General features: G+C 38.9%; 1 protein-coding gene across 7 annotated transcripts in view; it reads right to left on the bottom strand.

Annotated features, from left to right (window-relative positions):
* SPOPL (speckle type BTB/POZ protein like) overlaps nucleotides 1-15,559 on the bottom strand; it is a 64,878-nt gene extending 49,319 nt beyond the window's left edge. For 4 of the 7 annotated variants that reach the window (XM_059166746.1, XM_059166747.1, XM_059166745.1 and 1 more), the window contains exon 1: nucleotides 15,241-15,558. The gene's annotated coding sequence lies outside the window, so the exon portion shown is untranslated. Of the gene's footprint in view, nucleotides 1-15,240 lie in introns of all 7 variants that reach the window. The other 3 variants (XM_059166752.1, XM_059166753.1, XM_059166750.1) reach the window with 3 other exon arrangements.
* Between the last annotated feature and the right edge of the window lie 11,851 nt (nucleotides 15,560-27,410).

Raw genomic sequence — 27,410 nt, 5'->3', positions numbered from 1 at the left:
TCCAATAACAAAAACAACACAGTAACGTATTGCCAGAGATTACAATTTTAATAATTGTCTAAAGATCTGAAAGACATATATCAATTTTGCAATGTCCTCTTGTCAACCTTTAAAAATCAAGAACGGTTCCCCAAATATTTTAACTACCCTTAATAACCCATTAAGAAGCTACCATCCATTGATTTATATAAAGTTACATAATTTACTTCTGGTATTGCCCTTTCAAATATAAACATACCTAATTAAATTGGGGTAATTGTGTAAAAGTAACAGTTCCTGTTTTCAAATCAGTTTTTTAAAGGTTTATTTATTTATTTGACAGAGAGAGAGAGAGGAACACAAGCAGGGGGAATGGGAGAGGAAGAAGCAGGCCTTCCAACGCCAAGCAGGGAGCTGGATATGGGCCTCCATCCCAGGACCCTGAGATCATGACTGGAGCCAAAGGCAGACGCTTAACAACTGAGCCACCCAGGCACCCTCAAATCATTTTCTGAAAGTGTCTAAGCAATGCTCTTTGTTCTAGAACTCCAGCACACTGGAACAATTTCACATTCATCTAGCATTTACTGAACAAACATTATTAAGTATCTAAATAGGTCAGGTACTAGAGAAACAAATATAAGGTCAGAGAAATAAATACCTAACTAAAGCAGATAAAATAGAATTGCTAAAATAAGGTCCTTTCCTTATACCTGCAAAGAATCTAGAAAAAGGAGTTGGAAGTACAGTTCTTCCAACCACTTTTTTTTTTTTTTTTTTTTAAATTTAAGATTTTATTTGACAGGGAGATAGAGAGTGCACAAACAGGCAGAGCAGCAGGCAGACTGGAAAGGGAGAAGCAGGCTCTCTGCTGAGCAGGGAGCCTGATGTGGGGCTTGATCCCAGGACCCTGGGATCATGACCTGAGCCAAAGGCAGGCAGCCACTTACCCAACTGAGTCACCCAGTCACCCCTCTTCCAACCACTTTTGCTTCCAACCAGAGTTGCTTCCAGACCACTTTTCTAATCTTCTGCCAAAACTGTATGGCAACTGCTGACTCCAATGTTATATTCTCTTACCCTCTTCTCCCTTCTCTCCTCTTCTCACCTTTCTTCCAGATAGGCTCCTTTACAGTGGAAGATATCAACACCTGTCTCCATGTCTTCTTCGCAGTTCCTGCCATCACACTGGATGACTGCACTGCTATTGATTTCCAATCTACCAGCATCAGAACTCCTTCACCTTCCTGAATGATTTCACCCACTTGAAATTTTAGCAATCTTTTTCAAAGATCCTGACTTGGAACTTATTACCTAAAATAGCTTAAGTCAACTATGAAAGTTAAGCCTCAGTATATCAGTTTCATAAGAGAACTTATTCCCATCTGTCACCAATTTAATCCCCCAATACTTATTCACAATACTTCATTGAGCCCTCTCCATTCTTAAGTCATTATGCCCATTCTAGGCTAATCTCCTTCTTTATCAAACTCAAAACCCACAATGCCTCACTCCAAACACTTTCTAGCAAGCATGCTTCACTTCATATTTCATTCCCTTTCTCTTCTACTACAACCATTCTGTAAACCCTCTCTACTCCTCGTCAACCTAACTACCCAAGGTCTGCTCCTTTATTTAGGTTTCTGAGCATGTGAAAAATCTTTATAAGCAGAAGAGTGGTTTCTTAAGTGGATGCTTTCATTAAGTACATATTTCTATTTTTAACTATTGTCAAAAGGGTTTGTTGCAAAATAGATCTTACTAAATAATAAAACAAATTAAATTAAATTAAATTAGAAGTTCAGCTCCTCAGTTGTACTAGACTCATTTTAAGTGTTCTATAGACACAAGCAGCTAGTGGCTACCAAAATGGAAAGTGGAGATTATAGAACACTGTCACCATTGCACAAAGCTTTATTAAATACTGCTGTTCTACACACTCCATTGTAGGACTACTCAGTCACTATATTGGCTCACATGACCTGTAATTTCCCACTATCTATTGCCCTCCTTGTGACTTCAAGCTCTAGCACCCGACACGGAAGAAATGGTTCCTAAAGCAGTCAATAAGGGCAGTGGCATCACACCTATCTCTTAAAATCACCTGAGACCAAAAGGAGTTTGTTGCTCCTAGTCATTTGCATCCCAGCCCACTTCTAATCATGGAAATCCCCATCCTGATACGGTTATTAAAGGAAGGTGTTGGTTGCACTGTATCTTAGAAGGGTTAGAAAAAGAGAGGTATACTTAGTTGATTCCAGATTTTACCACCTGTTCAAGACAGAACTCATTACTACACATGTATCTCACATACCACTACACTAGACCGTGGCAGCAGCTGGAAGTAAAAATCTGCCAAACCAACCCAGGCTTATTTTAATTCAACTATTAATAGTATTTTATTAAAAATTAAACATTACAAATGCTGAATAAGACCAGGATGCTGGGACACAAGACGTAAATTAAAATTAGTACTATCTTAAGTAAAAGCAGGATAAACCATCATCCTTGAAAAAGGTAAGAGAAACTACACTTACTGGACCTTTCAGTTATTAAAATCTCTGGGAAAAAACTGGCAAAATAGTATGCTTTAGGATAAAGGGTGGTAGTCTATATGTAGAATGTAGACCTTAGAATTCATGTAGGGAAGTGCCATTCATTCCTGTACCTTTTATTCTTAGTTAGTTGTTGACTTCTGCTACTAAAACACACATATGAATTCATAACTGCAGATAAGATAGTTTAACCTTTTTAACATTCTCATATGTCTTTTCATAGCTAATATTTTTATGTCTGACTTCATTTCTTTCTTCTGCAAAATACCGTTCCTGGGTAGAGCAGCTTATGATAAATACTTGTACTCTACATATTCTTAAATTGTTACTGATTATTGCTAGTCAAAAGAATCTTGGAATTATTAGCTCATGAGAAGAGCTGAGATGGCATTCATGTCCTTTAAAGTGTTCCCATGAGGTATTAAAACGATTCAGTTTATTCTGCAAAGCATTTCCTTATGAGAGAGGTAGGGCTGGTAGGTGATGGCAATAACCTCCTTTTATTAAGTCCAGTTCGACCAAGTGCTACATCACTTCAGAAAAGACTGGCTTAAAATTTAGGATCTCCTAACACATTGTTCTTCATGGATCATTTTGCTTTATTTCTTTCTCTTTCCCTTTTGATTTATTTTTCTTTCTTTTCCTTCTTTTATTCCTGTAAACTAAGCAGCTATGTGAAATGTTCTTCTTCAAGAAAATATTTTTAAGGAAAATAAAGTCATTTTAATGGTGATGTACATGCAGGATATAATGATGTAGACATATAAATACAAGTATTTATCAACAGCTGCTCTACCCAGGAACGGTATTTTGCAGAAGTAAGAAATGAAGTCAGACATAAAAATATTAGCTATGGGGTGCCTGGGTGGCTCAGTGGGTTAAGCCACTGCCTTCGGCTCAGGTCATGATCTCAGGGTCCTGGGATTGAGTCCCACATCGGGCTCTCTGCTCAGCGGAGAGCCTGCTTCCCTCTCTCTCTCTGCCTGCCTCTCTGTCTACTTGTGATCTCTCTCTGTAAAATAAATAAATAAAATCTTTTAAAAATATTAGCTATGAAAAAGCTTATGAGAATGTTAAAAAGCTTAAACTATCTTATCTGTAGTTGTGAATTTATATGTGTGTTTTTTTTTTTTAAATCTATATATATATATTTTTTTAAAGATTTTAGCAGAAGTCAACAACTAATTAAGAATAAAAGACAGGAATGGCACTTCCCTACATCAATTCTAAGGTCTACATTCATTGAAGAATAAGGAATAACCACAATCCTAACACTGAAAAGGATTCACAGGTAGGAACATTTTTTGCATTCCCTGGTTTTCACTATACAATATGATGACAAAAAATATATTAGCAACACTACCTTCTGTTGACACAAGAAAAAACTCCATATATAACAAGAAATTAAATATAAAACAGCACACAGCATGTTGTGGGCATATGGTAAAATTTTCTCAACATTCAAGATCTGAAAACTGAGTAAATCCTGCTGCGTACACAGCGTTTCCCTTATTTAAGAGGTAGCAGAACCTCACAAAAGAAATGAACCTACACAACCTGCAGTCTGGGTAGAAATCAAGTTAACAGCAAGTGCATGCCAGCATTGTGTAATGAAAGCTTTGAGCCATTGTGTAATGAAAGCTTTTCCTTGGAGCACATGTGGGAGGGTATGTGGGTATTAGTGGGGAAGGAAATCACGTTTATTTTGAAAACCTAGCCTATCCACAATGCAGTACCACTTTACACCCACCAGAATGGCTAAATAAACGAGACAATATCAAGCAAATGTTGCAGAGTCTGGGACAATTGGAATTCTCATTCACTACTGATGAAAGTATAAACTGATACAACCACTTTGGAAAACACTGAGTAATACATACTAAAACTGAATACAAGCACACACCATGACCCAACAGTTGCACTACAAGGAACATATACTACAAAAATGTATACTACATACACAAGAATATTATATAGGAGCACTATTCGCTGTAGCTCAAAACTGGAAACAACCTAAATGTTCATTAACAGTAGAGTGGGTAATTTACGGTATATAGCTAAACTGAAACAATTTTACACAGTGAGAATGAATAAGCTGCTGCTACACACTACATGAATGGATCATATAAAAATAAATGTTTTGGGGGGCACCTGGGTGGCTCAGTTGGTTAAGCATCTGACTCTTGATTTCAGTTCAGGTCATGATCTCAGGGCAGTGGGACTGAGTCCTGCATCTGGCTTCACACTGGGCGTGAGGCCTGCTTAAGATTCTCCCTTCCTCTCCCACCATCCCCTGCACATACACCCACACTTTCTCTCTCTCAAAAATAAATAAGTAAATAAATAAATAACTAAATTAGAAAAAATAGAAATGTTTTGTGTCAGAAGCCAGACACAAGGGTGTATTTGCTATATGATGTAGTATGTACGTCTTTAAATATTAAATGTCAATAAAAAGTTTACCTAAAAAAATTTAATAAATAAATAAGCAGCTTGATGCCTAGATGTCTGTAATAAAATCATGTTCCCAGTGCCATGCTCCTTCCAGTCTAAAATTGGGAGAGAACACTTTTTGAATCTTCTCTCATGCTAATTTAAAACCATTTTTATATGAAAACAAAGAAGGTTGTATTAAGGTTATAGAATGCAAGAGCCAAATCCTTTCCAGAAGAAAACACTAAAAATTTTTGAAAAAAAATTTTACCACTAAAGCTCTGCCTCCACCATAACCTTGACCATTCAGACCTTCACCTTCCTTCCATCAGCAGAGTTCACTTTTCTGCCAATCACTTAGAAGAAACACTTGACAAGTAATAACCTGCCCTAGCAGGTTAGTTATAAGGATTAAAACAAAGAGTGCATATACAATTTGCAGCACTGTGCTTAAGCACTCAATGAGTAGACAGTATTATATCCCAAATAATGAGGCTTTCAGGTTAAGGGCTATTTCCAATACAATGGTGTAAACACAGAACCTGATCTTTAGTAGTTGGGTCAATAACCACTTACGGAATAAATGAATGATGTGAGCTCAAAATAGAACAGAAAAAAGGAAAATAAAGCAAAAGTGAGAATGAGGAAAAAATCCGGAAGTACAAAGGAAGGTCTTAATCTACTTTTACTATTAAAGCATATGACAATATTTTTAAATATCCAATGAACCAACAAAATTATGAACATATAAAATATACGATCAAAATACACAAAAACTGCCTCATTATTTTCCCCCATGTATTTCACAATGTCAAAGTATGATGTTTTAAACTAAAATTAAAACATTGTTCTTTAATTTGAAACTCTTTAAAAATATCTGAATGAATTCCTTATAAGGTTAACAGGAATCATAAGTGTATCACAAGCTATTTTCAAGACATCCGTCATAGTATGTCAAACTCTAACTGTATTTTAATACAGATGAAAAAAAGCAAATTTCAGCTGAATCTTTACATAGTATTATTTTCATGAAAATAAAAATGCAACTTTGTTATCAAAGCTGTCAAGACTGCAATCTCACATTTAGTTAAAAGACATAGGAAAAAAAAAAAAAAGAAGACAAATCAACAAAATAATTTAATCTTCACTGGGTGCCCAAAATACCAATGACCCATTTGATAAGGCCCCTTGTCCCTCCCTTTTAAACACATCATTTACTTATATATCCTATATATACTTATATATCCTAAATCAGAAATAATATTTACACAAAACATTTAATTATGTATAAAGCACAACTCTAAATGTAAATATAACTCATTTGGTTCTTATAAAACAAACACTCAAGGTAAATACTATTACCATTTCCATTTCACAGATGAGAATGTTGAGACAAAGATGCTAACTGCTTAAATTCACAAAGCTATTAAATAAATAGCAGTCTGGTTACATGCTCTTAATTTCTGTGCTATGCTGCTTAAAGAGCTCTGAAGTAAAGCAGAATTTTAGAATTCAGAAAGCTCTAAGATAAAGCAGGATATAATTTCACTTCATGTTGGGACGTTAGTTATTTTGAGGAATTTGGGTGATAACCATAAGATAAGGTACATTGATGCCACATTTCATGAATTCTAAGATGCCCATTTTCTCTCATATTTTAACATTTCTAAAACTGATGGCATTTTAGGGGCACCTGGGTGGCTCAGTGGGTTAAAAAAAAATGGGTTAAAATTAATGGCATTTTATATTTGTAAATGATACTATTTTCTCTCTTTGGGGTACATGTATAATTATGCATCCAGTAATTGAAGGCAAGTACATTTCAAAAAATTATGCTATTATCTATACCTAAGATAGTAAAATATAAAAAATACAGTGCAAGTGTTTTACAGGGAAGTTCTTCCCTTTAAACCATGATGATCTATAAGAAAATTCTATGAAAATACCTTTACAGTACTGTCAGTTTCTCAGACCATGTGCAAATGTTATATATGTAGAAAGACCAGGTTATATCCTTTGTGAGGAAGAAATACTGGTTTCATTATATAACTTGGTGAGGAAATTTTCTTTGATAAGGGATATGCTATGGGAGGAAGCAGACAGACAAAACAACAGTAAAAATAAGACATCTGAGAAAAATTAAAATCATCAAGAATAAAGCATGAATTAGGATACTCCCAAATACTACTTGCTTCAAGCCAGTTCTCAAATGCCACGGATAAATGCTCACATAAAAAAAAAATTTCAAGTTTTAAAAATACAGTTTAGGGGCATCTGGGTGACTCAGTAGGTTAAGTGTCTGACTGGATTCTGGCTCAGGTCAAGATCTCAGGGTCATGAGATTGAGCGAGCCCTGTGACATGCTCCACACTGGGCATGGAGCCTGCTTAAGACTCTCTTTTTCTCTCCCCAGCTCGTGTTCTCTATAAATAAACAAATAAATAAATGATGATCATCATAATAAAAAATACACTTTGAATGCAATCAGAAATGACCAATCTGCTTAGCTGTGTGCCCACTTGAGCTCTAACAAAACTGGACATATTAAACTTGAAGCTCAACCTCCATGCTGAATAACTAAAAAAAGGTTTAAACTGGTCCTAAGAATTGCCACCAAAAATTTTAACTAAAACAAATTCAATTAATTTAAGTATTTGATAGCATCTTGTGTTGACATCTGCCTTGATGATTTCAGAATGAATTTATATTCAATGATTTTTTGTGTGTTTGTTTTCGATTTTATAGGATAAAAACTATTTACCTTTAGGGGAATTTCCCACTAAAACACCAAAAATCGTATCCAAATTACAACTGAAAAAAAACACCTTGTATCAACTGCACTCTTTACCTTAAAGTCACTTAATTTACCTTGGGGGAACAGGGTGGTGGGAGAAGTACAAATCCATTTATACACAATTAAAAAATTGTTAAATTTGCTTCAAAAAACATATCCAGACAGGAAACAGTGGTTTCTTCTTTGCTAATATATCTCAAGTAGTATTTTAAAAGCATCATACCACAACCCTTGAGATATTGCATTACTCAATAGGAGTGTAAAGTACCTCTTTTTAAATTGTCATTCCTAATTTTATTTATTCTCATATCCAATTAAGAATGAAAGCAAATACAACAAGTTCAAAGGAGTATTTTGTAAGCATGTTCATATTGTATAAATGTATTATTTCCATCATACGTTTGTTCTTAGTGTATAAACAACCTATCCCAATCATGGTTTGAGGTAACACAATTTTCTATCTGCTGATAATTCTTTTTAATCTGCTATCTTTTATCTATGTAAAGTTTTGTTTCATATATAGTAGTTACAGAGCACAATTCAAAATATAATGCTAGTAATTATTCTGTCCTCCTTTAGAACATGTAGGCAAGTCTGAAAACATCAGAGCTCTACATATGTATATAAAAAAGAGGCCTGAAAAAGTATGCCTCTAAGAACCGTGGTAACATATGAAAAATATACAGTTGTTACACAAGAATTCAGCAAGATCTAAGGAACTAAAAACCAGGGAGAAGGCAAAAGCAAAAGATATTAAAAAACAATTAAGAGTTACAATTTTCTAGTACAAAATATAAGGGAGACTACCTTAGCAGATCAGAATAACAACATTTCCACAGTAACTCACTGAACTCAGAAGCAAATTTTGATAAAACCCATTCCTCCTTTATTTTAAGGCAGATCAATTTTATAACCTTTACTATTTTAAAAGTTTAAAATACATTTAACTTAATTTTCCCTTTTAACACACTATTTTCTATGAGCCTTTGATCGTGCCAATAAGGTTTTGCCAACTATAGTATTCTTCAGAGAGTAATCCCAGCTGATGAACTGTGTTCTACTACGGTGCAAGAGGGTAAATCTAGGAACATTTAGACAACTATCTAAAATAGTGTTTACGGTATCAGGGGCCTCTTCTTATTCTTCATTGTCCAAAAACACCATCATTAACCATAGCCTGAGGTTTCGCAGTAAACTCTTAGCAATCCTTACCAAGGCCTTCATTTTCAACTCTCCAAGTTTGAAAAAAGTTATATGTATTAAATTTCTCCCGTTAAAAAATCACCAAAGCAGGGATGCCTGGGTGGCTCAGTCGGTTAAACATCTGCCTTCAGTTCAGGTCATGATCCCAGGGACCTGGGATGAGTCTCACATTTGGTTCCTTGCCCAGTGGGAAGCTCGGTTCTTTCTCCCTCTGCCTGTTACTCCCCTGCTTGTGCTATTTCTCTCTCTAGCAAATAAATAAAATAAAATCTTAAAAAAAAAAACAAACCCAAGGCATAACCAATATTTTTAAATTATGCTATAAATTACTTAATGATTCTGTAAGTATGGGTGTTAATGTATGAAATATAAAGCCAACCAATAAAAATAAATTATCACCTTGAACGATAAATGCTACAACATAGTTATCTTTAACTTTTGAAAATATTCAGTAGGTATCTCCAAGCTTGGTGCCTTTACATGGGTAGTGATATTAATCAAAACGGCAAACAGAAAGAGGTACATAAGTTGAAGAGAAAACCTTTTGAATGGCACACTAACCTCTCCAAACTATCATGCACATGCTAGTGTCCCAATTCCTTGCCATTGCATGCTTTCAAAATACCTGTATTTTGTATCACCTCTTTAGTAGCCTTTCTTTATCATTTCTTTAAACTCCTCTACCACTAACTACACTGGACTGCCCTCTCCACCTCTCCACCTTTCAGACACTTACTCAAGTCTTCCCTAATGCCTTATCTGTGCTTCCAAGGCAACCTGAATAAGCTGCAGTGACAATACTAATTACACTGTAACAATATTTAACTGTCCAATGACCCTAGTCTCTTAAGTCTAATCACATTTCTACAAGTTTAGTATTAAACACCTTAAAAAACACTGTTTGAATATGTTCTGATGCGTGAGTTGTAGAAAGAATTTAAGATGCTTGTAGAACATCTACATGGTGATAAATAGAAACATGGGTCTAACATGAGGTCTAAACTGAGGAATGAAGATGGCTCATACTATAGATATAATTTTATCCTAAATTTAGGATTGTTGCTTTGGCAGGTTAAAACAAAATTCATCACCAACTAGTTTATGGACAGACTATTTATTAAGAAATAAAAAATTTTGATGTTGTGGGTAGCTCATTAGAGTAAGTATCCAACTCTTGATTTCAGCTCATGATCTCAGGGTTGTGAGATGGAGCCTGCTTAAGATTTTCTCTCTCTCTGGGGGTGCCTGGGTGGCTGTGGTTGAGCAGCTGCCTTCGGCTCAGGTCATGATTCCAGGGTCCTGAGATCGAGCCCCACGTTGGGCTTCCTGCTTGATGGGAAGCCTGCTTCTCCCTCTCCCACTCCCCCTGCTTGTGTTCCCTCTGTCGCTGTGTCTCTATCAAATAAATAAAATCTTTAAAAAAAAAAAAATTCTCTCTCTTTCTGCCCCTGCCCCCATAAATAAACAAATAATAAAATTAAATTCCCTTCATGTTGCTCAATCCAAAGAGTACTTTTTAGTTGCCAACTGAATTGAGTTCTCAGCTTCATTCAACATAGTTGAAATAGTTGATTACCCACTCCTTTTTCAGTCTATTGCCTTGGCTTCAGCGATGTCAAGGAAAATTTCTTCCCAACTCTGGCTACACCTTCTCAGTCTCCTTTGCTTCATTTCTTTTTCCCAATGTTTAAATGCTGAAAATTCACAGGGGATTATTATATTCCTTTACCATCTCTCTGGGAAATCACACTCACCAGCTCCCACAGTAAGATATCAACTGTAAGCCATATAATGAAGATTTCGAGCTGAATTATAATCAATACTCTCTTCACTTCCCAAAACTAACAAACAAAAAACTGCTCCTCTCCCTAGTATTATTCCCTGTGTTACCAACAAGAACCACCAACCCCGGAAACCTGCCTTCTCCTCTCTCTAGACCCACTACTCTAACTCATCACCAAATCCTATCAATTTAACTTTCCCCCAATCCAGCTACTTTCTATTGCTGCCACCCTGGACTAGGATTCCATCGTCTCCTGCCTAACCTACTATAATAGCTGAACTCAATTCTACTCAAAGGTGTGTTCTGTAGACCAACAGTCATCCATGAACTACTGTTACTGGTCTGAGACAAGGCAAATACAGAAACTGAAAGACTTATTTAGAAATTTTTATAGCAATTTGACAACTGCCACAACGTCCATTTTATTGTGTCACTAAAGTACCAGTACAGATTAGAAACCAAACCAAACCAAACCAACCAAAACTGGTCCTTCTCCACATTAAGTTTGAGAAGGACTGGCCTAACTGGTATCCCTGCCTTTACACTTGCCTTTCTCCAGTGTGTCCTCTGCAGAGCAGTCAAGTGATATTTTTAAAGTAAAAATTTAAGTAACTTATTCAGGTTTTTAACATTATCCAGTAGCTTCCCATTGCCAGAATTTAAATACAAAATGTTTAACAATGATAGACCATTGTGATCTGTTCTGGCGTCATTTTGCGTCAACCAGCTTCATATGCTAAGGTCCAGCACGGACAGGATTTTCAGTTCTAGAAAGCTGAAACTACCAACACCACTAGGGTAACTTCAGTTAATCCTTCAGATTTAGCCTAAAAGTCATAACTTCAGAGAAGCATTCCCTGTTAACATTAGTGGGCTTTCAATGCTTAAAATAATTTTCCTTTGTGGCAGTAATCATAATTGTAATTATTATTTTTGTAATTAGCTGTTTAGCTTCTTTATCCCAATAGCTTTTGCCTCCATAAATACAGGTACATTCCTTCCATTAACATACATCATCAGAGCCTAGAACAGTGCCTGGCACATTATCCGTCATTCAATAAATTTTTGGTAAGTGAATAAACCTATGTCAGGAAACATAATGGTGAGCAGGACCACAAAAATGCAAATGCCTTCAGTATCTAGTCATGTATAAGACTTGGATAAGTCTATGCACCCCTTGCTTTACAAAAGTTACATCTCCTTTACTTCCCTAAACCACCTAAAAAGACAGAGAAACGTCACTGTCGAAATTATTTTTTCTTTCTTCCCCCAAAAGGTGAAGAACTTTGTCTAAAGTAACCAACAAGGAACTAAAAGATCTGAGAGGCAACAAAAGGTAATAGACTACAACAATATCATCTAGTTCCACTGCTTACAAAGCTGTGTGATTTTGTGGCTGTTAAATAATTTCTTAGTTTCCTTATCTGTGAAACTGAGATACAATAAAGTCTTCAAAGGATTGTTATAAGGATTAAAGAAGATATTAAATTATTTTAAGCAGTGCCTGGCACAGTGTTTTGTAAATGTTAGTGATTATCATCATCCTCAATATTACCAGTCTCTTATAAAGTAATTTTATCTGCCTTCTTGCTTATTTTCTGTCAGTGCCACATTAAAATAACTTACAAAAAAGCAGAGTCTGTTATTATTCTCTGATGGGGCTTTTCTCAGCCAGGGTTCTGTGAGAAATTAAGCCCTACAGAAACCGACTTAAGTGATTATTTCCTCCGTTCTCTCTCTCAAGGTACATAGCTAGTACCATTTTAGATACATAAGAGAGGAGTCAATTCATTACATACCCTGTATCCCCTAGAGCATTAGGGCTTGATACTCACTAGAACTCTTGATTCAGAAGGACTGCTCTTGCATATCCTCAATGCCTGGCATGAAGTAAGTGCTCATTAAATATTTTTAGAAAGGATGAATATGTACAAAACCAAAGCAAGAGTGCTTAGCACAAAGAAGATGCTAAGTGTCCATTTCATTCTGCCCCTTCAAAGTTCCTATAAACTTCTGAAGTCTTATTCTAAGGGAGTCATTTTTCTTGAATGGGCTTATATTACTCAAAGCCAAAAAATGCTGCATACAGACAGCAGGAAAACCAAGAGACAAAGAAACCAGTGTTGGCAGAAACTATGTGAAAGATAGGTAGAACCTGGGTATGTGGGGAAAAGAGCAGAAGTTATTTTAGGTGAGACTAGCATAGGCAAAGTCACTGTCACTCAAAGTTTGGAGTACATTCCACTGATGACATAAAATATGATTTTAAGCTATACATGGGCAACATCTTTATTTAGATAGCGCATATGGCACTATTTATAACAATACCAACAGCACCTATTTGGGTTTTAACTGAGTTGTTATAAAAAAAAAAATCAAGAAAATAATGCACAGGATGTAAGCAAATATGACAAAAACTGTCAGGGTTTTAAAGAGTGAGTAAAATCTGGGAAACATCAAGGCATGGCTGTATTAATAAACATGATATGTTGGGGTACCTGGGTGGCTCAGTGGGTTAAAGCCTGTCTTCGGCTGGGGTCACGATGTCAGGGTCCTGGGATCCAGCCCCACATTGGGCTCTCTACTCAGCAGGAAGCCTGCTTCCCCCCCCCCCCCACACCCTCCTGCCTGCCTCTCTGCCTACTTGTGATCTCTGTCAGGTAAATATATAAAATCTTTCAAAAACAAACAAACAAACAAACATACATACATACATAATATGTTAAGAGAGAAAAGCCACAAGTCTTTTGAGTGAAGCCAAGTTCTTGAGTACCAATTCAACATAAAGAAATAGTAAGTATGAACAATCAGTTTTACTTACCAGTAAAACCGTCATTTTCCACTACTGTAAATTTGCTTTGTATTTCATCTATTCTCAAAACAAATGTAACATTTTAAGGACACCTGAAGCTGGGACTGACTTGCTTGTAGCCTAGTAACTTACCCTCAAACAAGGAGCTAAAACTCTGTACTTTTCACACCAGAAGGAATTAGTTTATACAGTAACAAAATATGAATCATAACTACATCAAAAAAGGTATTAAATGAAAAAGAGCAAAAAGCAGCCTTCCATTCCCACCTTCCCTCCTCAAAATTCACCCACTAATAGACAAGAGAAGTCAAGCTAAGAGATGACGATAAAGAACATTTGCTGAATGCTTACCAGGTGCCTGGAACTGTTGTATTTTACCTGCAATAAGTTATACAATTATCACCACCATCTTATCAAGAATACCACTATCCCCTTTTAGATGTGTAAGAATACTGAGGCATAGAGATTAAATAACTTGCCCAAGGCCAGAGCTGGTAGGTGGCAAAGCAGGGGTTTAGATCCTGGCAGTTCAGCTACATCTGAGCTCTTAACCACTAGGCACCATTTCTCCTAAGAATAACAGGATGATAATTTGAAATATTCCAGCTTTCCCATTACGGCAGCAGAGATATAATTTTCCAAGGTATAAACCTTTTATTACTTAAATTTCCTAAGAAACAGTGGCTTCAGCTATAAGGAAAAACTGCTAAGACAAGTATGATAATGGAATAATCTAGGCCCAGGATCATTCAAGTATAGACAAAGCAGCAACAGCCTCAAAAGTATGGCTGAATGACACAATTCACAGAAAAAGAGGTCAAAAGTTGAGATAAGTAAAAGGTAAATCTTAATTCTACTGGATCTACTGCTCTGAGGAAGAAAACTCGACCATCCTCTCCCCTTTACTCAGTACACAGGGACTCCAAAGAAAGAGGAGTCGGGGGAAAAGATAGCGCAAGGGAATAAAAGAGGAAAGTGAACATTGGAACCCTGAACCTCAGAGCTAGTCTGATGTTCCCTTGTGAACGTGACAGAATGTGAGAGGGCAAGGTGTGCTTGGAGGTAGGGAAGTAGGCTGAGGGCCTGAACACCGCAGTAAACACTGAGTGGTCTGGCTGGAGAGCAGAGAATTCACGCTAACATGGGCTCACAGGGATAACTTCACACGTTTGGGATGAGAGGTGATGGGGACGCTGGGGAGCGGGGGGGGGGGGGGGGGGGGAGAAGACGGGCACAGGGGCTTCCATCTTTGGGCACTACTCCAAGAGGGGAAGAAAACAGACCAGGTATAAAGGGGCGGGCGTGGAGATACGTAGGTATAAAGGAGCGAGACTGGCGAAGGAAAAGGGGCGAGGTTCGTGGAGGAAAGTCTCGGGGATCCTGGTAGGCGGAGGCTGGGAAATCGATAAGGGGTGGGGGGGGTCGCCAGGGGCAAGCCAAGACTGGGAAGGGAAGGCCTGGGCGGGGGTAGCGGGTGGGGCTGAGGGGCGGGGGCGAAAAGCAGCCCTGAGAAAGGGAAGGCACGTCGCAGGAACAGGGGGTCCGGAGCCAGGAGGAATGGGGGTGCCGTGGGTGAGGAGGAGGCCGCCCCGCTCCAGCGCAAGCGAGCTGAAAGGGCTGGGAGTTGGAAGAGCAAGCAACCAAGGTGCGGCGGGGACTTCAGAGGGGGAGGGGCACCTACCCGGGCGTGCGGGGCGGCGGCGGGCAGTCCCGGCAGCGACTTCTCTCCCGCTGAGGCGGCGGCTGCGGCGGCCGCGGCGGCGGAGGTGATGGCGGCGAGTCCCTGTGGCGGCCGCCTCCACCGAGCCGCATCCCTCCTCCCCGGCCCGCCTTCCTTCCCTGTCTCCCGCTCCTAAACTTCTTCCCGGGGATAAACAAACCCGCCGCCAGGGGCGGCTGCCTCCGCTGCTCCCGCCCCCGCGCAGCCCCCCCTTCCCCGCCCCGGGCCCGTCCGGGCTCCGGCTTCCGAGTTGCGACTCCAGCCCCAGCCCCAGCCAGCGAGGGCGCGTGCGCGCCGCGGCGGCGTGGGCTCGCAAGGTTCTTCCTCCCTCCCTCACCGGGCACTTCCGGGCCGGCCGGGATCCACCGCCGGGTTTTGGGAGCCGCCGCCGCAGCCGCTGCTGCCGCGGCTTGCGCCAGACGGTGGGCCCTCGGCTGTGCGCGCCCGCAGCAGTGGCACCCTTGGAGGGGACCAGGAGTTCCCTGGTCTTGCGGGACCTCCCTTCGACCAGCGTAAAACTTTCCTTGCCTATAAAGTCCGCTGATAACGCCTCTTAAATGGATAGACGTAGGTGCTATAGGCGGCCACCGTTTCTCGCTACGATTTCCTTGGTGCTGCAACTTTTACCGAGCCCCTGTTGCGAGCTCCTAACTCTGTGAAGTGCGAAAACGAAAACAGCAATTTACAGTCTCCAGGGAGAAATGAAGACAACTCCAGGTCGGCAAATGAAATGCCACAGTGGAACGGTTTTTGGCTGGAGGCGAGCCTGCAGTGGAAGTCTCAGGCCTAGGAAGGAAGGGGTCCGCCTAAAGGCGACTGAGTTTGCTTGCCAAAGGAAGAACAGGTGGCATCCCATGACTAAACGTCGGTAAATAATGCTGTATCTAAGCAAACGTCTTAAGATATGAGGAGACTTCCTCATGGAGTTCAAAGAAAGGTGACCTCCTACAGAACATTGTTTCAGCACTCGTGAGCGAAAACTTGCTCTAGCTGCCGAGAATGCGCTCATTTAAAGAGTTTTGAGGGACAGTGCAGGCACGAATATCATTTAAAGACAGCCCCCCCCCCCCAGTTCCTTTAACTTTTTAAAAAACTGCGCATCAGTCCACTGTTTACCTGCTTTTCCAAGAAAAGGGGAGGTGGGAGAAAAATACTATTTTAATCTCTATCGAGAGCACTGTAAGCACGGACTTGGATGATCTTTTAAAATCCTCTCAGCAACTTTACAGTTTCATGGTAGGAATGATTCCCATCTTACAGATAAAGGAGCTAAAGATCAGAAATAGTAAGTAATTCATTCAAGGGTGAATGGAGTTTGAATACCAGGAAAGCAGATCTCCTTCACTTCAAATTAATACTACTTTGTGTTATTCATGATGTAACACACAAAACATGCGAGGGATACAACCAGCGCCAAAGAGTAGCAGGAAAAAAAAAAAAAAAAGGTAAGATCACCATAACCATAAAGTTCAAAATTATCTTAGTCAAGGGTTAAAAAGCAAAAGTGGAAGTGAGCATTAGTGTGCTAGGGACTTGTGAGTGGGGAAAGCAAATATTAGTGCAAAATTTCGTGTTCTCCAAACACAAAGAACAGTTAAATTATTTGCTATACTCATTGTAGGTCTGTGTTAACTTTATGTTTTGTGACAGAAACACTGAAAATTGTGTAAGATTTCTGCCCAGCCCATTTACCTCTTTCAACCCCTTAAATTATATCACACCCTCTCTTCCACTGATCAGTCATTGTTAGGCACTGATACATGTAATACACCCAAACAATCATTATAATAAATCTTTGAAGTAGATTTTTCAATTGGGAATTAGGAATGAGTGGTACTTGGGTGACCTTTGACACTTGACTGGGTTCTGGTTGGAGGTCGTTCCACCACAAGAATGTCAAATAGCTCCTCAGGGTATTTTCATAAAGTCCTTTCCCTAGGCTTGCTCTCTCTGCAGTGTTGGGACATGCCGTTCTTTTTTTTGGTGACTTTATCCACTGATAAAGTAATAGGAAAGAGTAAGAGTAAATATGGCTTATAACTAATGCCAGTAAAACTTATGGTTTGACAAAGTAAAAGATGACACAGTGGTCAATAAGCTTGGATTAAAGCTTGATGCTATTATACCAATCCCCTAAAGAACTACCTTTGTTGATTTGATTTTGAACTCACTGGATATCTACTGGAAAACTAAACTGTTAAAGGCTATGGTTTATTACTGCCATAAGTGATTTTTATAAATATTTAAATAAGTAACAGCTTTATCACTGGTATTGTGCATAGTGTTCTTCCACTAGTCATTTATCAGGTTTGCATTGCTCAAAGCAATGCAAGGTGTTCTAACTCCTTAAACACCAAGAAACTTTTGATACTCATTTTTCTCTCCAGTGCTAGTTTTCTGTAGAAAACCATTCACACTCCTCAGTGGATGACTTGAAAGTTCTACTCATTGTAATTAATAGGTTGGCAGTTAGTAAAAATCAGAAGAGTCGTTCTCTGAGCGTCATGAGTGCAGATGAGGACTAGACTTTGGATCTTCTTGACCTAACCCTATGAGGCTCATCTGAAGAGCCAACCATGCGTCCCACTTTGGTATTTTAGTGACTGCAGCATTTTATTTTTCTTTTCTAAGTTAAAATCACAAATGCTCCCGTTTCGTGACTGGGTACACACAGTAGACACACCACTGCCTTCCATACCATCACCTGTTTTGTACTATTATTTTCCAGTTCTAGCTATCAAAAAAACTAAAGCAGGGACACCTGAGCAGCTCATTTGGTTAAGCATCTGCCTTTGGCTCAGATCACAATCCCCAGGTCCTGGGATCAAGTCCTGCTGCATCAGGATCCTTGCTCAGTGGGAAACCTGCTTCTCTCTCTGCTTGCTGCTCCCCCTGCTTGTTTTTCTGACAAATAAATAAATAAATAAAATCTTAAAACAAAAACAAAAACTAAAGCATGCAGTTGCAAATAATTCCCAAATTCATTATTCTGTTTAGAGTCAAGAAAGTGGTATTAAGCTTTTTGGTAAACATGATATATTTCATGAATCCCAAGTGTAGTACTCTGCTTCCCTGGACATTTTGCTCATACCCAACCTTCCCAATGTCAACCAAGTTCTTCTCTCCTGGTGAGCTGGGTTCCTCATAGTTTTCTAGCCATTATCCCTTTCCGTCTTAAATTTTCTTCAAGGGAACCAAACTCAGGCTTTACTTCCATAAACTAACACTTGTGGCCAGACAAATATTTGACATTTATGTTTTGTAATTTATGTGGAAAGAAAAGAACAACTTGTTTGCTAATTATTTTTCACTGTTATAAATTTTAGGTCTTTTATTTGGAAGAAAACACTAAAACTCTTTAATAACTTGTGAGTTATTTACACGTAATTTCATTTCCTTTTCCCATACCTCCATTTCTTTCTTGGGTCTCTGGCTTTTCACCTTGCATGTGAATTCCTAGTTTTGTAGTACTTTTGCATTATATGATACTCATTAAGGATCCAAAAACTTTAGAATTCTAGAATTAAGAACCTACAACCTTTGTGTAGTGATGCCTATAGCAAGAAAGAGCCAGCAAGTTTGATGTACTTTTTATTCAAAAGACATTCCCAGAAAACTGAGATAGGGCCCACCCAGAATCTTGAGAACAGGATCATTTTTGTGTCCTTTACGTCCTCCTCTGGCACCTTCATTTTCATGTCCCCAGCCACTTTATATCAAATATTTCAAGATACTCTTGTTTCAAATTAAGTATGTACTCATGTATTTAATGCTTTGGTCCTTTGGATAATCTGTGGGGTCTACTACAAGAAAGGTGATTTTTGTTATTTTTGTTCTATCACCATGTGAAGAGTTGTGTTGAGTTGCAGTTCACTAGTTGGCTTACTGTTAAATTTTATAGCCATTGAATTAAATATTAATTTAAATCAGTTTTGAAACATTTTTGAGGCTCTTAAAACATTAACTATCCCTAGATTTTGGATCACTAATACACAATGAATGGGAAACAGCAAACTTTCACCTAAGCAATAAATTGTCTTGGAAAAAAATCTTGGTTACTCTAATCTACAAATTCCCTGTTTACAATGTAATAGGACAAAAACAACAAAAATGATCTCCTTGACAACATTATCCAAAGCCCCTACACCATCCCTCCAGGCATGCCCTGAGAACTCACTCTCATCGGGGTCACTTACAGTTGCTGGAAATCTTTTAGTGTGCCAGGATCCAAGTGATTGCTACTGCCATGATCTAGTAGTCCCTGATGACCTCTCTCTTCTTCAGGTTGGCCAGCTAAGCTCTTTCTCCTTTGCTGGTGCCCTGGCCGTGCTCTGCTGTCAGGTAACCTGAGAAGTTGTGGTTGATCCTGGACCTTGGAGATCGTCCCAGTGGAAGCCTAGAGCTCTCCACTGTGCTCTCCAGCCAGAGGTCACCAGCCCCTGCAGCAGCCTCAAATGACTGTAGAGGTACAGCTGCTCAGTCTCCTCCTCTTTTATCTCTGCTCAGTCATCACAATGTCTCCAGGTCAGGGTCTTTGGTCCCCTCCCAGAGAGACACACCCGTCTGCCTATCAGGGCAATTTCTGGCTAGAAGAGTTTATTTAAACATCTGCCCCTGCGAAGCCTGCTGGGTGGTTCCTGTCTCTAGCTTTCTCCCTGAAAATTGAGATCACTTCAGTCCCCTCTGACCCTGATTCAAGGAACAATAGCTCTAAAGCTATTTTCTCTGGGCACATTAAGGGGCCCTGCTTCCAGAGTAATCTCTGATGACCCCCTGTTTCACTTAGACTAAGGTACCCCTCTTCTCAAGGGCAAAGCATATAGAATTGGGCCCTGCTCCAGACTCCCAGACTAGAAGTCCTGGAGGTCCATTGGTTGAGCTCTGGCAGTGTTCCTGGAGTTGCCCAGGAGCCAATCAAACTAAGTGAACCTGGGAGCCTTGGAACCTCTGTGCCCTAGCGTTCCTTGACTCATTGATTTTCACTTCTCTGCTCCTTTAGAAGGACTGAGTTCTCTGGCTCAGTCCTTACTTCCCTTCTGCCTCTTCCCCCCTTTAGAAACTAAGCCCTACTGTCCAGGTGTTACTGATTCTGCATCATACCCCTCCATAACACTGAGTGGCCACCTGCTTCCAGATGGTTCTCTCTACTATTCAGAGCCCTTTGCTGCCAGCCTGCCTGCCAGTTTGGAAATCCTGGTATGGCCATTTCCAAAATTAGAAACCAAGCTGTGCCATCTCCGGGGACAGTGCACTGCCCCTCCCAGCTCCCCATCAAGCCCAACCTCTGCATCTGTCTCAGACACCCCTCCCCCAAGCCTCCCTTTTCTCCCTACCCCGATCTGGTCTTGGTGATTTGGGTTTCTGCCTTCCTCTTCTTGCCTGTCCATCCTTGCCAAAGTTCTGACACACTCTTGACCCTTCCCGGCCTGAACTACGCCAGGCTAAAGAAGAGCCAACTAAAGGGCTGCCACAATATCTGGATATTCTTTTAGAGGCTTTATTCCACATCCTGTGAAACTCAAAAATACAGTCATATCCCACATGAAAAATACAATGTTCAGTTATGCAAAATGAAAGATTCATATAATTTTCCTCTTAAAATATATATTAATTTCACCTCACAGTTTTCTGTAGCTTTTAGAGCCAAGATATTTTTCTTTTCCAGCTCTCCATTTGGTAAAACCTGGAAAAGTATAAGGACTCTAGGGGTTGTGCCTTTATTTAGAACCTGAACCCTAAAAGGATTTTAAAAATGTCTCTGGGAGGGAAGGATATAAACTCTTCCACACTGGATTCAGGTTCAAGCCCTCCCCTCTACCTCCTATCATCAATTAAATATTTTTCTTTTCTAGTTTTTAATAACTGGGCTTCTCTGTTTGATTCCCTGCCTAGGTCACTCACCTTTTATTCACGCTGCTCACATAGACACTCCCTTTATTCCAAATAGCCTCTGGGATTTCACAGCATCACAAGACCCTAGATTTGCTTTCACAGTGCTTCTACCACTGTAGGCCCGCCATTACAATCTTAAAGCCTCCTCCCCCCTAGGAAACTGTAGCTTTGGACTATGGCATTTGTTTCCTTGACCCTGTAGCTAGGATGATGTTCTCTACACACTGAACTCTCATAAGCCTGCAGCTGCATCCAGCTGTCTAGTGGCTCTTCCACTCAAAGAAACAGGTCCAGTGCTGTATTTTGGATGCTTCAGTCTTACCCTGTCTGCTGGGACTGACCAGAAAGGCCCACTTGTGTCTGAGGCAGGAGAGCTACCAGAAATCACACTTTACATTTTTTTTTTTTTTTTTTACTTCAGTGCCTTTTTATATTTATCTGCTTTAGGTATCCCCTTCCCTAAAGGGGTACTTTTATGCCTCAGTTAACAACAGCATCACTGGTATACTTTTCTGAAGGTTTTAATGATCATTCGCTATTGCAGATTGAGAGTATACACAAGAAACCAAATGTGCCAGGAATTACCCTAGATAATATCTCTTTTAAATATTAACCATTACTTAGCTGAAATAACAATTAGAAGTTTGGCTTTTACTTTTCATTATTTCTAGTTTTATACTAGTGTTTCTACAATTTCAACCTACTTCTTAAATTTAATTATGCACATTCAGTACACACGGTGAACCAGTTAAAAGGGAGACGTTACAGTAATACATTATTGCCTCTTTAGTTTACTTTCTGAGTATTTTTTTTTCCCAAAAAGAAAATTAGGCTAGCCTTTTAAAAATCGTGTTCTGCTATAGTCTACACATTTAAGATGAAAGGTGATGAATGTTTTTATTTTCATGTTGTCAAGAGCTCAGAAATTGCTTCTGTTTTGAATATGGAGCCTACTGTGTGCAAAATAGGTGTGACAAAATCCAAACTTCCTTTCTGAGCATCTATTATAGCAGGGTTTTATCTGTATTTTTATTTTTCTCAGTTGTCACTACTTAGGTCTAAATATTTATGAAAAATTATTTTGTGCTTCATCTGTCAGATTCCTTTTCTGAGTTTGATTTTTAGTTTACTTATTTGTTGGGTCCAGAATAGACTTAAGACCTGTTTTTCTTGCCTTGCAGGAAAACAGTTTAGTACAGGAATATTCATTTATTGCCTTGAACTAACTTGTGGTGTCCTTGCATTGGCAAAATGCCCACAGGACAATGTGATGGCTCTAAGCTTGTCTCCTTTAGATTCATCCCTTGGCTCTTCTGTGCTCCCAATCTTAGCCAGCTCCCAGCTGTTTCCTGTGCCCTGTGTCAGCTGGCTTCCTGCTGAGTTAGGCCAATTGGAAGCACTGTCAGACGCCTGGAGGGTGGGAAGAAGGGAGAAACCAGTGTATTTCTCCCCCTCTCTTTCTGCGTTAGGCATTGTTCGCAGCAACAACTGTTTATCCTCTCGGGTTCCATCTCCTACTGGACAGGCCCTGAGCCCTGGCAATACTGTTTCCACTCTCCTGCCCATTTAAAACTGTTGTGGCTTTCTGTGGTTACTAATCTCTAGATTATTCTCAGATTTTCCATCACCTGTACAATAGATTCCTTGTATCAAATTCTCCGTTTGAAATAATGAATGTGGTTTCTCTTTTACTGGTCGGATTCAGCACTTTTGTCCATTTTATGTTTTCATAAGAATTTTATCCTATTTATAAGGGAAAAATGATTTTCACAGAGTAGTTCATTTTAAATTCAGGGATCTATCTGTGCTTATCCCCATGGCTTGACTAATGTCTTTGTTCTTTTTGCTTCTTATCTCCCATACTTGCTTCCCACCTCCCAAAACACCCAACCCATTCCCTGTTCTCTGCCACTTACCATCCTGAGAGCATATGACATCTGTCTTTTGGAGTCATACCCTCATGGATGTCGATGATTTATTTGCTTTTTTAAAATTTTTAAATTCATTTTTATATATTGTTCTTAACAAGTGTCACAACTGTAAGATAGCAAAAAAGGGCATGGATTTTTCATCCAGAATTTGAATCTGTGTGTGTGTGACCTTACTTGCCTAACCCTTTTCTTCTTCTTCTTCTTCTTCTTCTTTTTTTTTTTTTTTTAATGATTTTATTTATTTATTTGACAGAGAGAGAACACAAGTAGGGAGAGTGGATGAGGGAAAAAGATGCTCCTCGCTGAGCAAGGGAGCCCAATGCAGGGCTAGATCCCAGGACCCTGGGATCATGACCTGAGCCACCCAGGTACAGTCCCCCTCCCCACCCCAGGCCTCCTCTTATACAACACATCCTTGGTATTATAACAGGGAAAAGATGACTTCATCAGAGGGAGAAACAAATGAGATTAAAACGTTTGAAAAAATTTTGGAAGCAATAAAATGCGAAGCAAATGCAAGAGGTTATTTAAAAACTGTGAGTAAGACTAGTTATTTTTTCTTAAAACAAATGTAACTTTAAAAGTTGCAGCAAAGGTATTCCCCAATTGGAATTTATAGTGAAGTTTAGTAGCATTATATCTAACATATGACTTCTTAATCTCAGTTCTGTTGACATTTGGCACTAGATAATTCTTTGTTGTAGGGGGCTGTTCTGTACTTTGTAAAAGGTTTAGTAGAATATTTGCATCTGTCTGGTAGATGCCAGTAGCACCCTCCCCTTCGGTTTTGACAACCAGAACTTCTGTAAACATTGGCAAATGTCCCTGGGAGAAAAAGAGAAGCAAAATCACTGATCAAACCAAACCTATTTGGAAAAATGTCACCTCTTATTAATTTAACTTGTTAAAAAAAAAATGGAGTTTGGCTTTCTAAAGAAGACTATGAGGAAGGACTTTTAAAAATGAGGACTATGTGGGAGGACTTTTAAAAATGCAGCCATGAAACATAACTTGTTTTAAGAGATCAATAAACCTTGCAGGGAAAGTTAGTGTTTGTTGTAACAGCAGTAATGAGTCTCACTAAGTATTTACGTTGGAGAGACTAATCTTGCTGCTTAGTATTGTGATTGAACTACCTAACCAAGATGGGCTTTCTTCATAAAATTAATTCCTTCTGTTACTTATATTAGGTATTAAAAAACACACTAATACATTATATCTGAATATCATATGTTGCTGTCTTTTGATGTCCTTTAAGACATCATTGAATATTAGTAGAAACATATATTTCAGTCATAATATGACTCGATATTCTGGGTCTGTACTTGCGTAGACTACCTTTAGTAGCAATAGGAGTTACAGTTTTACAAGCATCCTGGCTAGCCCATAATCAGTAGACTCCTTCATATTATAATTCCTAATATGATATTCTTAGTTATCACTAAATTACCACTGGCAAGCAAACCATAGCTATTTAAAAAATAGAAATTATTATTTTTAAAAATACTGATTCTAGCTTTCCAAATTTGTCTTTTTTAGCTCATATTGTCAACAGGTTTCTAAGAGCAGTTTCTCATCTCTGTGTTAGTTAGCATTCTTCCTAGCTTAAGGAAATATTGACCAAAGCAGATTGTAAAACAGGAGAAGCGGATAGTAGTAATAGGGTACTTTCGCTGGGAAGACAGAGAGATGTACTGTCCTTAACATGAGTGTACTGCTAAGCTTCGTGGACACACAGCCTCTCCCAGACTGGTAAAAAGGATACTTACTGCTTCAGGGCAGCTAGATTCATTTCCTCATCTATGATTTTGTAACCTCCTGGTTAACTTTTCTTTGGGGGGCTAGAGGTCCTCTTTGAAGGACTTATAATCAGTAATAATAATACAACTATAATTATTAATATTATATAGTGCTCCTCTTTTAAGGATTTTTTTTCCCCATAGGGTATTTCAGTAAAAAGTCTTATGATTGAGGTAGGTGGTAAGAATTGAGGGTGAAGATGTGCAATAAAATTGAGCCAGAAAGTTAGGGCTCTCTTACTTGCTATTATACTATTGAATTTGAATGACTTTGGGCCAGGCCTACCTCTACGTTCACTGCAATTTCCCCAGTAAATTGTATATTATATCTGGCCTATAACTTCCCATCTATGGGAGAAATTTGGATTTGTAAATTATCAGGATAAAGCTTGGGCTAGCACACCACAACATAAAGGAGTGTTCCCCAGTGGAATTCTCTTGTTTCTGGAAAAGGAAGTTGTTTGTGGTATCAGTGTTTGCTCCATCTGCATGTGTGTGTGTGTGTGTGTGTTTAAAGATCTGAGAAACAAAAATTGGGGTGTGTGTGTGTGTGTGTGTATTTCTGTGTGTGTGCATGTTTGTGTGTGTAGGCCAAATTTCTCATTCTCATCATAAATAAAGAAGAAAAGACATTGATGAGGAGCCATTCAGAGTGCTTCCTGCTACCTCTGCTTAATAAAAGCTCACAGGTGGGGTTACAGGGTCTAAATTCGCCTTCCCACCTGTAACAACCAAAACAAACAACAAAACAAAACCAACACAAACAGTGGTTTTTAGGACACTGGATACCAGGTAATAAAGGACAATTTATTACAAATTGATTCTTGAAAGACAAGAAACAAGAGATGAGACCTACTTTTGCCCCAGGATATTAACTTGAGAGAGTTTTCAGGCCCTAACGTATGGAAGGGAAGCTGAGGTGAAACCCAGTTAAGACTACAAATTGAAGAGACAGATGTATAAGTCCAGGGACATTAGGGCAGTTAGAATTGATAGGTTGAGGGAAAAAGGGCAGAGAGCTACACAGAAAGAAAACTGGCAATGTGTAGTGGTACTGGTGTGAAAATGCTCAGTGAAGTCCTGATCAGCCCATGCTGTAAGGAAACTACCCGAGGCCCAGGAAAGAATCTGGAAGGAATAAAGACAACCTATACCTGGAGCACATAAAGGGCCAGAAATAGTGCCTGTTCCCTCCAACCTGACTACAAACACTCATAGTTTATAAGATACTGGGTAGATTACTCAAGAATGTCTTCTTCACTAGCAGGGAATAATTAGCTCTAGACTCAGAACTGCTCCCAATCTGTCAAACAAACCATAAAAGCAAAACCTGAACAGATCGACTGTTTCCAATAACAGCATTACTCCTGAGCAAAACTCAAGATTTATGAGAATTAAAAGTATCCAGCACCAAACAAAATAAAATCACAAAGTATGCATGCAATCAAAGAATACCACACCTGCACAGAGATGGGAAAATACAACCCACAACAGAATAACCAATTGGTCAGCACTATCTCCAAATTGACACAGATAATATAATTACTAGCAATGGACATCAAAACAATTGTGGTTACATTCTATATATTCAAAGAGATAAGTAGAGATTTAAAAAAATAAGACCCCAATCAGATTTCTAGAGTTGAAAACTACAATGTCTAGGATGTAAAATATAGTGGATGGGATTAACAGCAAATTAGGTGTAACAGAAGATAGAAGTTTGTAAGCATAACAATAGGAACTATCCAAAGTGAAACACACAGAGAAAAAGGAATTCCCAAATTAAGAGTATTAGTGAGTTGTGGGACAACTTCAAGTGGCCTAGAATTACCAGAAAAGAGAGAGAGGAGCAGAAAAAATTTTTTTCAAGAAATATGTTCAAAACCTTTCCAAACTTTATAAACCCACATATCCAAGAAGCTCAATGAAGCCCAAGTGCAAGAAACATGAAGAAAATTACAGCAAGGTCTATCATCACTAAATTGTTAAAAAAAAATGGTGGTAAAAAAGGAAAAACCTTGGGGCGCCTGGGTGGCTCAGTGGTTTAAAGCTTCTGCCTTCGGCTCAGGTCATGATCCCAGGGTCCTGGGATCAAGCCCCACATCGGGCTCTCTGCTCCATGGGTAGCCTGCTTCCTCCTCTCTCTGCCTGCCTCTCCGCCTGCTTGTAATCGCTGTCTCTCAAATAAATAAACAAAATCTTAAAAAAAAAAAAAAAAAAGAAAAACCTACAAGTACCAAAAATAAAAGACACATACAAAACAACAAAGATAAGAATGAAAACAATTTTTTTTAAAATTGGGAATAATCCAAATGAGGACACAGTGGAACATATTTACAGTAATGAAAAAAACTTGTCAGCCTAGAATTATATGTCCTGCTAAAATATTTTTCAACAACAGTGAAGTAAAGCTATTTTCAGACATACAAAAACTAGAAGAATTCATTACCAGTGGACACATTCTGTAAGAAATGTTATAAGAAGGTCCTCAAACACAAAATGTAAATTC

The sequence above is a fragment of the Mustela lutreola genome, chromosome 3, assembly GCF_030435805.1.
Source record: "Mustela lutreola isolate mMusLut2 chromosome 3, mMusLut2.pri, whole genome shotgun sequence".
NCBI classification, from domain to species: Eukaryota; Metazoa; Chordata; class Mammalia; order Carnivora; family Mustelidae; genus Mustela; species Mustela lutreola.
The sequence above is the reverse complement of the archived record's forward strand: the minus strand, read 5'-3'. Positions and strand labels throughout refer to the sequence as shown.